This window comes from Salmo trutta, chromosome 8 (genome assembly GCF_901001165.1).
Source record: "Salmo trutta chromosome 8, fSalTru1.1, whole genome shotgun sequence".
NCBI lineage: Eukaryota > Metazoa > Chordata > Actinopteri > Salmoniformes > Salmonidae > Salmo > Salmo trutta.
The window spans coordinates 37,493,126-37,507,155 of record NC_042964.1 but is presented as its reverse complement, the minus strand read 5'-3'; the positions used below and the strand labels follow the sequence as shown (position 1 = coordinate 37,507,155).

At 42.8% G+C, this 14,030-nt stretch overlaps 1 long non-coding RNA gene across 2 annotated transcripts; it reads right to left on the bottom strand.

Moving 5' to 3' along the window:
* Positions 1-4,860: 4,860 nt before the first annotated feature.
* On the bottom strand, positions 4,861-13,667 carry LOC115198826 (uncharacterized). Of its 2 annotated transcripts, none has more exons than XR_003879299.1 (8): positions 13,569-13,667; positions 10,331-11,167; positions 9,704-9,905; positions 7,480-7,561; positions 6,244-6,345; positions 5,862-6,041; positions 5,326-5,706; positions 4,861-5,133 (listed from the first exon to the last, which is right to left on the bottom strand). It is a non-coding gene; the product is annotated as an uncharacterized LOC115198826 (long non-coding RNA). The 2 variants fall into 2 exon arrangements; XR_003879300.1 differs by having other exon boundaries at positions 4,861-5,422; positions 5,536-5,706.
* Positions 13,668-14,030: the final 363 nt, after the last annotated feature.

Genomic DNA, 14,030 nt, shown 5'->3' with positions numbered 1-14,030 from the left:
ACTCTCTACCGTGATGTCGAAATTAACGTTAGTTCCTTAACTTTCAATCTCAGCAGAGGGTGTATCAGTAACATCGCTGTTTGAATGTTTCCAAAAGGTCTCCAAACGCGCATTTGTGGTAATGTCTATATTGCCTATTAAAATGCCAGTGTCGACATCACCGTCACCTATATGATTATTGAGATTGAAATACTTTGATTCAATAATGAAATACGTAACCGAGAGTGAATGCCGCACACATTACTTTGAAGTCCTCATGATCCCAAGGGGGCACTTTTTGTTCGGTCCTTCACTGCGTTCTGGTGGAGAAAGTGTAAAATTACTAGACAAAATACTACCCTAAAGACTGGCATGCAGTGGTGTAAATGTAACCGATGTGAAATGGCTAGTTAGTTAGCGGTGGTGCGCGCTAATAGCGTTTCAATCAATGACGTCACTCGCTCTGAGACTTGAAGTAGGGTTTCTCCTTGCGTTGCAAGGGCCGCTGATTTTGTGGCGCGATGGGTAACGATGCTTCGTGGGATGTCAGTTGTTGATGTGTGCAAGGGGCCCTGGTTCGAGCCCAGGTTGGGGCGAAGAGAGGGACGGAACCTACACTGTTACTGAAGTAAAATACACCCCAAAACGACTTCAGTTGTATCAGTACTATCTTTATGTTTGACAACTTTTACTCCACTACATTCCTAAAGAAAATAGTCTTTACTCCATACATTTTCCCTGACACTCAAAAGTACTCGTTACATTTTGAATGCTTAGCAGGACAGGAAAATGGTCAAATTCACACACTTATCAAGAGAACGTCCCTGGTCATCCCCTGCCTCTGATCTGGCAGACTTACTAAATAGAAATGCTTTGTTTGTAAATTATTTCTGAGTGTTGAATTGCGCCTCTGGCTTCCTTAATATAAGGAATTTGAAATGATTTATGATTTTACTTTCGATACTTAATAAGTATATTTAAAAACAAATACTTCTACTCAAGTAGTATTTTACTGGGTAACTTCACTTGAGTCATTTTCTATTAAGTTATCTTTACTTTTACTCAAGTATGACAATTGGGTACTTTTTCTACCACTGCAGGCATTATGTACACCAGAATCTACTCACATACCAGGTCTTGAATTAAGATTTAGTTAGAAGTCTATTTTCGCCCCTACTGGATGGAAAATACAAGTGTAATGGCTGAGCTCAATGTAATGGCACTTATAAATGTAGATCCTTTAAACACCCCCAAACAGGGAAACAGATCCCAATCAAAGGTGTTATCACGTGCTCCACTAAGGCAGTTATTTATCTTATAACTTGTCCTTGTGGTAAAAATTATGTGGGTAAAACAAAGCGTGAATTAAAAGAACGTATCTCAGAGCATCTTAGCACCATTAGGTGCAAAAACTTGACTTACCCAGTTGTGGCCCACTTTTTGGAAGCAAACCACTCGATTTCGTCCCTACGTTATATCGGCATCGAACATGTCACCCTCCCTGCGAGAGGGGGTGACCTTGATAATTTATTGTTAAAATGAGAGGCTGCCTGGATCTTTAATTTAAAGACCCTTGCTCCTTCGGTCTCAATGTAGACTTTGATCTGAAGCCATTCTTGTGATTGTGGTTTTGCTATTCATTGTAAATGTTTGTAGGCCTATGTAACCAAATTGTATCAAAGATCATATGCTATCCATTCATGTTTTTGGTATGTTATTTTTATATCTGAGAATTAACCAATGATATCAGGCCACGATTACAGACACGTGTGTCTGTCCTTTGACACTATATAAACGAGTCACCCTGCAGTGTTTGTCATTATACCCTGATGAAGACAGCTTGTCTGTCAAAACGTTGGTTATTAGGTTATTAAATTATTGCATCTGAGCTCCTTGAGTGTCCAGCTCTCTGATCAATCAACACACACAATACATGTAACAAAAAGTCAAATCTTGCACTATGATACTTTTTGAAAGGTTACATTCACACACATTCATCTGTCCCCATAGCCATGGTAAATAAGGGTGCTGCAGCTCCCCCTGATAAACTGGGCCTTTATTACTCCTGTATGAGTGGAGAAAATGACCCCGTCGACAGCAACCCCAACCATCTTTCCCTGGCCATCGCTGTCCCCTCTGTGTAAACTGCAGCAGAAACCTCAGTAAAGTTTTTTAACTTTGGACCAGAAGATGGCGGTCTAATACCAGTAAAAATAGAAATACAAGTGGCCTCCACACTTCTCTTGTCTTCATGTTAAACCACCTGGAACCGTATGGATCAAGCTACTCAGCATAGGAGTATTGATTAAGGGTCCATTTTGTCTTTAGGATCACAATGAATTAGACTACATGGACAGAGGGGGGGGGGGGGGGAGATCAGCACTCGTACTCCGCATCACTTGATACAGGACTCAATGTTGAGAATGGGCCCATGGCATCCCTCTCAGTGCTCTCTAGATTGGGAGTCATAAAGCTCACAATGATCCAACTCTCCACAAGGTCCTATAAGTAAGTAGCCTTGTACAAGCCTTGGCTTCTGCGAGCTGGAACAACCCATAGGAACAGGATCTTCTGTTTCTGTAGCGTGAGGGAGCCTGATGTACACGTACACCCCCTGGAGAGGACTCTAGTCAAGCGCAGGGCTGGAGTAAGATCAACCACGTTGCCAACAAACTTGCAACGACTCAAAGGACAGTCTTCAATGTTGTCCGCGCTTGACCACGGATAATGCAGGTTCCTTCCAGACCTAATAGCAGATTAAATCAAGCAAAAGGGAAAATAAACTGAAAATAATTAACAACAACAAACTAAGGATATACAGTGCCCTCAGTAATGATTGGGACAGTGAAGCAAACAATGACTATGCGGTTAAAGTGTAGGGTGTCAGCTTTAACTTGGGGGTATTTCCATCCATATCAGGGGAACTGTTTAGACATTACAGCACTTTTTGTACATTGTCCCAATACCTAAAATGGGGGGACTAATTCACTTACTGTGCATTCGGAAAGTATTCAGACCCCTTGATATTTTCGACATTGTTACGTTACATTAGATTTTCAACGTGGCATTGTCATAGGATGCCACCTTTCCAACAAGTCAGTTTGTTGAATTTCTGCCCTGCTAGAGCTGCCCCGGTCAACTGCAAGTGCTGTTATTGTGAAGTGGAAGCGTCTAGGAGCAACAACGTCTCAGCCGCAAAGTCCTAGGCCACACAAGCACACAGAACGGCGACCGCCGAGTGCTGAAGCGCATAAAAATTGTCTGCCCTCAGTTGCAACACTCACTACGAAGTTCCAAACTGCCTCTGGAAGCAATGTCAGCACAAAAACTGTTCATCATGAGCTTCATGAAAAGGGTTTCCATGGCTGAGCAGCCGCACACAAGCCTAAGAGCCCCATGCATATTGCCAAGCATCGGCTAGAGTGGCGTATAGGTCACCGCCCTTGGACTCTGGAGCAGTGGAAACACGTTCTCTGGAGTGATGAGTCACGCTTTACCATCTGGCAGTCCAACAGACGAATCTGGGTTTGGCGGATGCCAGGAGAACGATACCTGCCCAAATGCATAGTGCCAACTGTAAAGTTTGGTGGAGGAGGAATAATAGTCAGGGGCTGTTTTTCAAGGTTCGGGCTAGGTCCCTTAGTTCCAGTGAAGGGAAATCTTAACGCTACAGCATAAAATGACATTCTAGATGGCTTTGTGCTTCCAAATTTGTTTCAACAGTTTGGGGAAGGCCCTTTCCTGTTTCAGAATGAATGCCCCCGTGCATACAGAAATGGCTTGTCGAGATCGGTGTTGAAGAACTTGACTGATCTGCACAGAGCCCTGACCTCAACTCCATCGAACACCTTTGGGATGAATTGGAACGCCGACTGCGAGCCAGGCCTAATCAGTGCATGACCTCATGAATACTCTTGTGGCCAAATGGAAGCAAGTCCCCGCAGCAACGTTCCAATATCTAGTGAACGCCTTCCCAGAAGAGTGGAGGCTGTTGTATCAGCAAAAGGGGGACCAACTCCATATTAATGCCCATGATTTTGGAATGAGATGTTGGACCAGCAGGTGTCCACATACAGTACATGAACAAAAGTATTTGTGCGTCTTTAACTTTCTCCCTCATCGTTATTCAAGATTCATTCAGGATTATCCATAATAATGGTAGCATTTTTTATTTAACCTTTATTTAACCAGGTAGGCTAGTTGAGAACAAGTTCTCATTTATAACTGCGACCTGGCCAAGATAAAGCAAAGCAGTGCGACACAAACAACAACACAGAGTTACACATGGAATAAACGAGCGTACAGTCAATAACACAATAGAAAAAAAGAAAGTCTATATACAGTGTGTGCAAATGGCATGAGGAGGTAAGGCAATAAATAGGCCATAGTAGTGAAGTAATTACAATTTAGAAAATTAACACTGCAGCGATAGATGTGCAGATGATGATGTGCAAGTAGAAATACTGGTGTGCAAAAGAGCAGAAAAGTAAATAGAAGCGAGATCGATAAGGTAGGTAGATTGGATGGGCTATTTACAGCTGCAGTGATTGGTTAGCCTGTCAGATAGCTGATGTTTAAAGTTTGTGAGGGAAATATAAGTCTCCAGCTTCAGCAATTTTTGCAATTCGTTCCAGTCATTGGCAGCAGAGAACTGGAAGGAAAGGCAGCCAAAGGAGGTGTTGGCTTTGGAGAAGACCAGTGAGATATACCTGCTGGAGCGCGTGCTACGGGTGGGTGTTGTTATTGTGACCAGTAAGCTGAGATAAGGCGGAGCTTTACCTAGCAAAGACTTATAGATGACCTGGAGCATCCAAAATGTAGAAGTGTTTAGAAACATATTATATTCTTATTTACAATAAAAGTGACTCCAACATAACACAGTACATTATTTACCATTCATTTCATTAAATAATTGTTAACACAACCAAAACTAAGTGAAAATGTACTAAGGAAAATGACAGCAGCACACAACACAAACTTTAACAAACTCAAAGTATCTTAAATATTAACATTATTACATATTCTCCAATAAATCAAATGTACTCACGTTGTCAGTGACGCAGATCAAGGAAATGAATAACAAGTTTGGCCATTGCGATCCCCAGCAGGATAAGGAATAGTGGGGAAAACTGTTGCTTAAATAGTGCAGTGGTGCTAATCAGCAGTGGGGACAGGTGTGGTGAGCGGCAAAGGAGGCATGTGAAGTTAGTGCCGAGGACATCACAACACACACCGCCACACCATACCCAAAACTAGGAGCCTTATTCAACAGTACATCTTACATAAGTAACCACATTTAAAAGCTATAGAAACCATGAGAATGAAGCTGAAGTAAGGAATACTTACCAACGATGACTATAGTGATGATGGGTATAAGCAGAAAGAGTCTTAGCAGTACAGTGTGTGTTGAATCAAGGTTTATTGTGACATTGCCAACTCTTATCTGATGAACAAAGACAACATAATGCATGATTATTGTTCACTATTTCCAAGGACAGTGTTCCAGCGAAACGAATAAAATGTCGGGTTGAGGTTTCATCTGAGTAAGATTTTTACCTTCACTGACTTGATGTTAGCGTTGTGAGTGTTCTCTATCTCACAGATGACAGAGTCAGTCTCGTTGCTCGTCTCGACGGTGTCCATGACACACTCTACATCCTGGTTCTCCTCCTGAACACCAAACACTAAGATCTCTTCTGTGGTGATGTTCAACTTGTCAGCCCTTTTCTGAAATAAAAATAGAAATGGAATGTGAGTGTATGAATGAATGAGAAAGAGAGAGAGAGAGAGAGAGAGAGAGAGAGAGAGAGAGAGAGAGAGAGAGCTACCAACGTACATATGTGTGTGTATCCGTGCCTCCATGCATGTGCATGTGTGTATACCTCAATGGTGACACGCAGGTCATTTCCTGTCTTGATTGCGGTGTAGCTGGTGAATTCTGGGTCGGGATGGTAGGTGAGCTGTGATGAGCAGGCCAGTGTCTGATTGGCCACTCTCAGAGACACAGTGGAGGTGACTGCCTGGTTGATGTGTTCAAAGAGAGGTGTGTGGTACCACAGAGTCTAAAAACACCAACAACATGAATTAGAATACCTCAGATATTGAGGCCCCCATGGCTGATTTCTGTGTTGTGTGAAGGTGAACGTTTGGTGAGGTGTGGCAGTGTGCATGTTCATATTAGGTGACTGACTGGTTATGTGAGAGAGGGTGAAGACATGACACTTAGTCAAGAAATCAATGAAATCAGTCTGTTAAGATGCCTACCTCAGAGCTGTAGTTGGTATGGATGGTCTGAGGGTGTGGTCATGAACAACCCCCTCCACAAACTCCAGATGGAACCCTTGGACCTTGATCTTCCTCTTCCCACTGCAGGACACATACGAAATCAACCAATCAGAGGAGTTTTGTTGGTCACACCTAGCGTGCTGATGGGAATTGTAGTCATGTCTAAACCACATTATTTGAATAAGCCACTGGAAAACAAAGATGCTTCATGGCATAAGTTGTAACAATTTTTTATTACACAACAAATTAAGTATGTAAAAAAAAAGCTTGCCACACCCACTTTCTTTCCCCATCAGACAACCCCACAGCCAGTAGCCATTTATAGAAAAGAGTTAAAGGCATGCTTCTTAACCTGTATAGCTCGTTCCAAAGGTGAACCCATGTTGTTGGATCTTATACGTGTGTGAATTGCTATAGAAATGCAAATTAATGTGTGGGCTTGAACAGGTAGACATGTATGTATGTGTGTGTGTGTGTGTGTGTGTGTGTGTGTGTGTGTGTGTGTGTGTGTGTGTGTGTGTGTGTGTGTGCGTGCGTGCATGCATTCGATCTAGCAACCTTTCGATTACTGACCCAACAAAGCTAAACTAAATCATTTCTATACACTAGATATTTCTGTGGCCCTAGGCTTGGTTTTTAGTTTTGGTGATTTAAATATACTCTGTTAATTTATTTAATGAACCAGTGTTAATCAAGGACACAAACAGTAGAGATACTGTATGTAATTATGATGGATGGTTTGAAATCTACTACCACTGACCCCTGGGCACAATCATGTGATCCATTATCCCAGCATGCGTGCAGAAAACAGACAGACAGAGTATGTGAGTTCACCACAACCCGTTGTGCCGTAAGCATGCGCACACACACACACACACACACACACACACACACACACACACACACACACACACACACACATTTCGTAGATCTTTTTATTTCTCAACATCTCTCAGGTGTTCTCAGTCCATGACAGCTGGATGTAGCTGGAGTAATGATACCTGCTCCTGGACCCCCAGGTCTGCCAACTCAGACCCCATACAGGTGTGACACCTTTCAATCTCAGCGGAGGACGTATCAGTAACATCGTTGTTTGAATTCGTGCATTTTAGGTAATGCCTAGATTATCTATTCAAATGCCAGTGCCATTATCACATAGGCTAGACTTTATTGAGATTGAAATACATACTTAGATTTAACAATTAAATACTTAACTGAGAGCGCATGCCTCACACATTACTTTTGACGTCATGGGATACTCCAAGGTGGCTCTTTTTGTTCAGTCATTTGCTGCATCCTGGTGGTGAAAATGTTCCATTAGGCCTACTATGCTAACACTAGAATGTACTAGACAAATTACTAGCCTAAAGACTGGCATTATGTACACCGGAATCTACTCACATACCAGGTCTTGAATTAAGATTGCGTTAAAAATGGATAGGTAACAACCACCTAAGAAAAATATTCAATTGTTTGTGGTTCTAGTTTGAAACAGGCCCACCGAACAAATCAATAAATCAATCAATCAACACACACAATACATGTAACAAAAAGTATACGCTCACATACATTCAACTGTCCCCTATGTGTATACTACAGCAGAAACTTCTGGAAAGGTTTTTAACTTTGGACCAGAAGATGGCGCTCTAATACAGTCTTCCCTGTGGCTCAGTTGGTAGAGCATGGTGTTTGCAACGCCAGCATGGTGTGTGCAACGCCAGGGTTGTGGGTTCGATTCCCACGGGGGGGCAGTACAAAAAAAAAAAAATGCATGAAATGAAATGTATGCATTCACTACTGTAAGTCGCTCTGGATAAGAGCGTCTGCTAAATGACTAAAATGTAATACCAGTAATAATAGATCCCAAATGCAAGTAGCCTCGGTCAGGTTCTGGTACTGTACTTCTATCTTCCTCCTGTTAAACCAGGACTTAAAGTCCTACTCCAGATGTTAAACCAGGACTTAAAGTCCTACTCCAGATGTTAAACCAGGACTTAAAGTCCTACTCCTTTCTTCTTCTTGTGGTTTTCCGGCAGACTAGATGCTTTGTTGCTGTATGGCTACCTGTCACAGTTCGGTAAGTGCACTGCACATTTGTTCACAAAAAAAGGGAAAAGGGAAATGGGGAAAAAGGAAACGTCACCAAAATCTAACCCTATATATACACACACAAAACACTATCCCCAACACACCCCACCACCCCTTCCCACTACTTTGGCCCCAACAGATCATACACCAGGCCATCCACATGGGAGGCTGGAACCCCTTCCCTCAAAACCCCCTGTAGTGCTTCTGCACTAAAATCTCTGACACCCAAAAACGTCTGTTTCTGCTACTACCAATTCAATCTGTTCGGTACAATGAATGACCATAGCAATAAACATTCTGCATCAAAACTCAGGACAGACAGGGTCTTCTTAGTCTCGATCTCGCCACTGGGTCTGAGTGTGAAACTGTGTCTATGTGTGGCGTCAATATGCGTGTTTGTGTTTTACGTGTTTGAGTGTATGTAGCGTGTGCATGTGTGTGTTAGAGTGTCAGTGTAGTATGTGTGAGTGTGTGGGTAGTCTGGTAAGTGTGCATAGAGCCGGTGCAACAGAGTCAGTGCAGAGTACTCCCACTGGGCTAGAGTCATCTCAGGCATATTCCTGATCATTAGGGTGAGGCTCAGAAGCCTTCACATCACCGTTCTGCAGGTTCTTCCTCTTCACTTCTGTCAGGTTCAATTTCAAGTTCACTATCCGTTGACTGCTCAGGGTTTCAGGAGCGTAACATGTATATATCTCGTCTGTACCTGACTCAAACTGACTCAAAGTACTCTGCTTGTATTTCGCAGATTCTCGCCATCCGCCATCTTCCTCGCCTGGGCCTCCAACAGTCCCAACTAGTAGCTGCAAGTCAAGTCTCCAGTCTCCTTTTCACCTCATTTAACGCTTGCTTTACTTAAAGGTTCAATGCAGCCGTTTTTATCTTAATATCAACACATTTCTGGGTAACAATTAAGTACCTTACTGTGTTGTTTTCAATTAAAATGGTAAAAAAATAAACAAATAGCTAAGCAAAGAGCAATTTCTCAAGTAAGAACTTTGCTAGGACTGTCTGGTAGGGGTCTGAGTAGTGTTGGTCAATTTCTTCAACAGATGATCAGGTCTATATAATTATCAAACCTACATTAGTAATGGAAAGGAAACACAGACTCTTTGTTTAAGTATTAATATTATCCTTTAGTAATACAATTGTAGGCAGAAGTTGGTACAGAGTACAGTATATGATAGCTCTCCCCAGGTTCTACAAAATGTCTAACACATCCTGTAACTCATATAGCCTCCCCAGTCCTCCTTGTGTGAGTTTCCCTGGCAACAACATTTTAATAAATCTAACCTCCCCCTGACAGCAGCAATCATCTTGTCAGCAATTAAAAGCTCAGCAGTGGGTTTACCTGAAACTTGACCTTTCATCACAAGTATAGAGTCATAACAAGGTGAACGAGTCCAAGCATCTTCTGAGGTGGCTGTTTTCATCAGGCCTGCGGCAGCCTTGTGTTCTCGGAAAACCAGTCGTATTCTCAGAACCTCAGATACCCAGGTGGGGCCCAGACAGGAGGAGTCTGAGCGTAGGCGGTTTCCGCCTTCTGATAGTGTCTGAAGGGCACAACACTTAAAATAGGTGTTAACACACACACAAAGGTCTCCTAAAGAGGAGACCTTATAGTTTATCAAAAAACAATTTATTAACCCCTTAAAAGGTATGAGGCCTTGGTTTAACCCCTTCATTCCCCCCTTTGAGGCCACCAGGCCACAACAAAAGCGAAGTAACTCAAGCATAGTGATTATAAGAATCATCCATAAAAGGTGCATTAGATTGCAAGCAATCCTCAGGAGATTGAGGATAAAAATAAGGGTCTGGGGGATGAGGAACATGAAGCATAAACATGCCTGGCATAGCCTTATGAAGTATACATTTGCAGCTGCACAGAATGCACAAATGCAGATCAGCAGAACAAGCAGTGGGGCCAGTAATGGGCCCAAAATGGAAAACAGCTTAAATCCAAAATTGCCTAACTTACCTTCAACCACCCAAACGGGAACCAGGAGTCTTCTCCTGTAGGGGTATAGGTATCAGCCAACTGTGTTTATTCTTTCAAAATCTCTGTCATATTATCAGAGGAGTCAGGGAGAAGCATAACACATTCAGTGAGGGAAATATAATTTAGGGCCCTGCAATATCCACCCTCCCTAGCCAGGATGTAGTCTAATGCCAGGCTAAGCCTGGCTCTAACAGCTTTAAGATTTTGAACATCAGTAGAAAGAAGGGCAAAATCAGCAATCGTCAAATTCATATGGGCCTGCATGGAGTAGGTGTACTTAGCAATGGGACTACCATTGATCCAAACAATTCACTCTGACTGAGTTTTTTTTAAACGACTACATAGGAACCACTAGGTGTGGCTTGTTGGCTCAGGTTCTGGACCATTTTTACCCATTGGTTACCGGTCTTCAATTGATTTTCTTGGATCTCTATTCCCCCCAAAAGAGGCTGCTGGTGGATGATAAGAAGTATCAAAAACATGTACCTCAAAGGTTTACCCCAAGTTTTCTTTTTAACAATGTGACCATAGTGGTCATGTATAACAACATCTGGGTCTGGGTGTGCACTCTTATCTGTTATGATGGTTGGGACGTCTTCTGGCAGTGTGATAGGTGATGCCACCCCTGGCGCTCCTGGACCTTCACTGCTGTGGGTGTCGCCGCGATGACCTGGTACGGACCCATCCATCTGGGGTGGTTCCACTTCCTCTTGTGGACCTTCAGCTTGATCCATTCTCCAACGTCAACAGGTAGGCTTGTCTGGGTCACCCTGTTCTGGAACTTCCTGGGCCTTCCTGTATTGGGAATACAAAGACCTAACAGCATGGGTTAGTTCCTAATTATATTTACTCAAATCATCATCCAGTGCAGTCAGTTCAGTCAGTTTTGGAGTCATTGGTCTGTGTAAAGGAACATTCATTGGCTGGCCAGTTAAGAGCTCGTGTGGGCTAAGCCCTATTCCGCAGTTTATGCTATTGCGCATTTTCATCAGGACTAAGGGAAGACACTCCACCCAGTACAGCTTTTGAGATATCCCAGCGACTCCCATCGTCCTCACTGACTTAGATGTGAGTCCCAGGCCGAGGTGTTGGCCTGTAGATCCAATGCAGGAGGTGTGAGCTCCAGTGTCTATTAAAAATGGTACCTCTTGATCGTTGACCTTCAGAGTATTGATTGGTTCTTTGGTACCATCCGGAAATATGTACTGGTGACACTGGAGAAGGGGGTCAGGGCATCCCTATTGTTAATTATTCTGCGGTGGGAACCACACCTGGTTTGTCACAGGAGGCTGTTGGGGCCATCCATATTGTCGACCATTCATTGGTTGAGTCTGGGGGGAAAAAAACAGGTTGAGGCTGTCCAGTGTAGGCTGGTCTTCCACCTCTACCACCTTGGAAGTTCCCGCTGCCAGCATTCCCTCTCCCTCTCTGCTGCCAGGGTGGCTGTTGCTGTGGTTGGTGAGGTTGTGGTTGGTGAGGCTGTGGTTGGTGTTGGTGAGGTTGTGGTTGTGGTTGTTGAGGTGTAGAGGCTACAGCCTCCATCAGGTTGTTGGTCTTTCCTTTGTCCAGCTGGGCTAGCTGGGCCTTCTTGAGCTGTGTGTCAAGTCCAGTCTTCCTTGCTTTTTCTTCAGTCTTCATCTTTTTCCTCTTCTCTTCTCTTCAATTCCTTTGTTATGTTACTTCCACTCATCCTTTTGTCTTTATCATCGCAATGTCGTCGGATTTTGTCAACAGCTTTATCCATTTCTCTTCTGCACTTTCTTTTCTTGAGCTGTCATGAGGTCCTTTGCCGTGGTAACTCTCGGGTAGAGAGGCGTTGAGTGTGCCCTGGCATCATTCCATATATCTCCTAGTTCTTGATACATTCTACCCGGTGCCGGTGGTGGAGAACAATTATCGCCTGGAGCTACTAGTTCGTTTGGGAGTAGTGGATAAATTCCTTTAAACCTATCTCCGCAGTAGGGAGGGGGTGGTGGAGCATATGGTGGGGCGCTGCATTCTAGAGGAAGCTTCTGTGTCTTGACGGAGGCAGGGTCTTTAATCTTTGTCAATTCCTTTTTCAAACAGGTAGCTTTCTTTTGAGTCCAGAATAGGTTACCCTCAGTTTTAACATCGACAAAGCAGTCACAGAAAACAGGGTGGATTTTGTTTCTTTCCCTTGGTCTTATTTGTCCTGCACATGATGATATTTGGTTTTGTTAAATGACCCATCCATAGGCCATCCATATTCAACAGCCTCTTTGGTCCACTCATGCCATTTCTTGAAAACCCAAGTTAAGTCTTTTTCCATAGTGGGGTATTTCCCAATTAAAAACTGTAGAGGGGTGGCGGGTTTCATTGCGACTGGCCCCTCAGACAACTCTGAGCTGTGAATACAGATGAATGAATGCAAAATAACCCTATATGTGTATAGTCTATACCTTAACTCGCAAAAGTTTATTTAAAGCAGGGTGATAAGTAAATTATAACTGAATACCATGTAATGTATGGGTGGTGTAAAATAATCGTCCTCTATGGCGCAACCAGGAAATAGTAAAGGGTTCAAGATGATTTATAACTGGTATAGACTTTGGTGTAACCTCCACAACAATCCTGGTATCTCTGTGATAATCTTCTCCTTCAAAGGGAGAAACTATTACTTCAAAACTATTTATTTTTAAAATAGTGTGGGTCAGTAACACACGGGCAGGTGTATTTCCTAATACAGCAATGGTGTATGCTTTAAGGTTTATACCCCCACAGGCAACTCTTCGAGCATCGGGATCCGAATGTCCACTCAGTTAATTCAAATACACGGGCATTATATTGTTTATAACTAACTCCTGATTTAATGTTCCACCATCCAGTCATAACACACAGAAAATATCATAGATAGAACAATTACAAATTCAGTTATCGGAAAATATTTCAACAACTCTCAATTCTATCAACAATCAGCGTTTTATACTTGGGATTTATGCCCTAAGTCCTATCACCAAGTCTCATCACATAAACACTTAACCCAGGAATTTAGAACCTATTTCCACCTAGGTGGTCTGTGCTTCCTCCCATGGGTTGTGTAACCATTATTTCACACTTTCAATTATTCCACTATTACAGAGAAATTTAGGTTTGTATAAATTTAACAGCGAGGCGCCACTTACTTGCCAGAATGACTCATTAACCGCAATGTGCTATAGCAAATTACAGACTTTAGATACAACAGGCATCTGCTTACCTTATAATTTTGTAGGTCTTGCACGTGGATCAATGGTCAGTCCAGTGAAGTGGTCACTCGCTCCTGGCTAGCTCGCCAAAGTGTTGGTCAATTTCTTCAACAGATGATCAGGTCTATATAATTATCAAACATACATTAGTAATGGAAAGGAAACACAGACTCTTTGTTAAAGTATTAATATTATCCTTTAGTAATACAATTGTAGGCAGAAGTTGGTACAGAGTACAGTATATGATAGCTCTCCCCAGGTTCTGCAAAATGTCTAACACATCCTGTAACTCATATAGCCTCCCCAGTCCTCCTTGTGTGAGTTTCCCTGGCAACAACATTTTAATAAATCTAACCTCCCCCTGACAGCAGCAACCATCTTGTCCGCAATTAAAAGCTCAGCAGTGGGTTTGACTGAAACTTGACCTTTCATCACAAGTATAGAGTCATAACAAGGTGAACGAGTCCAAGCAT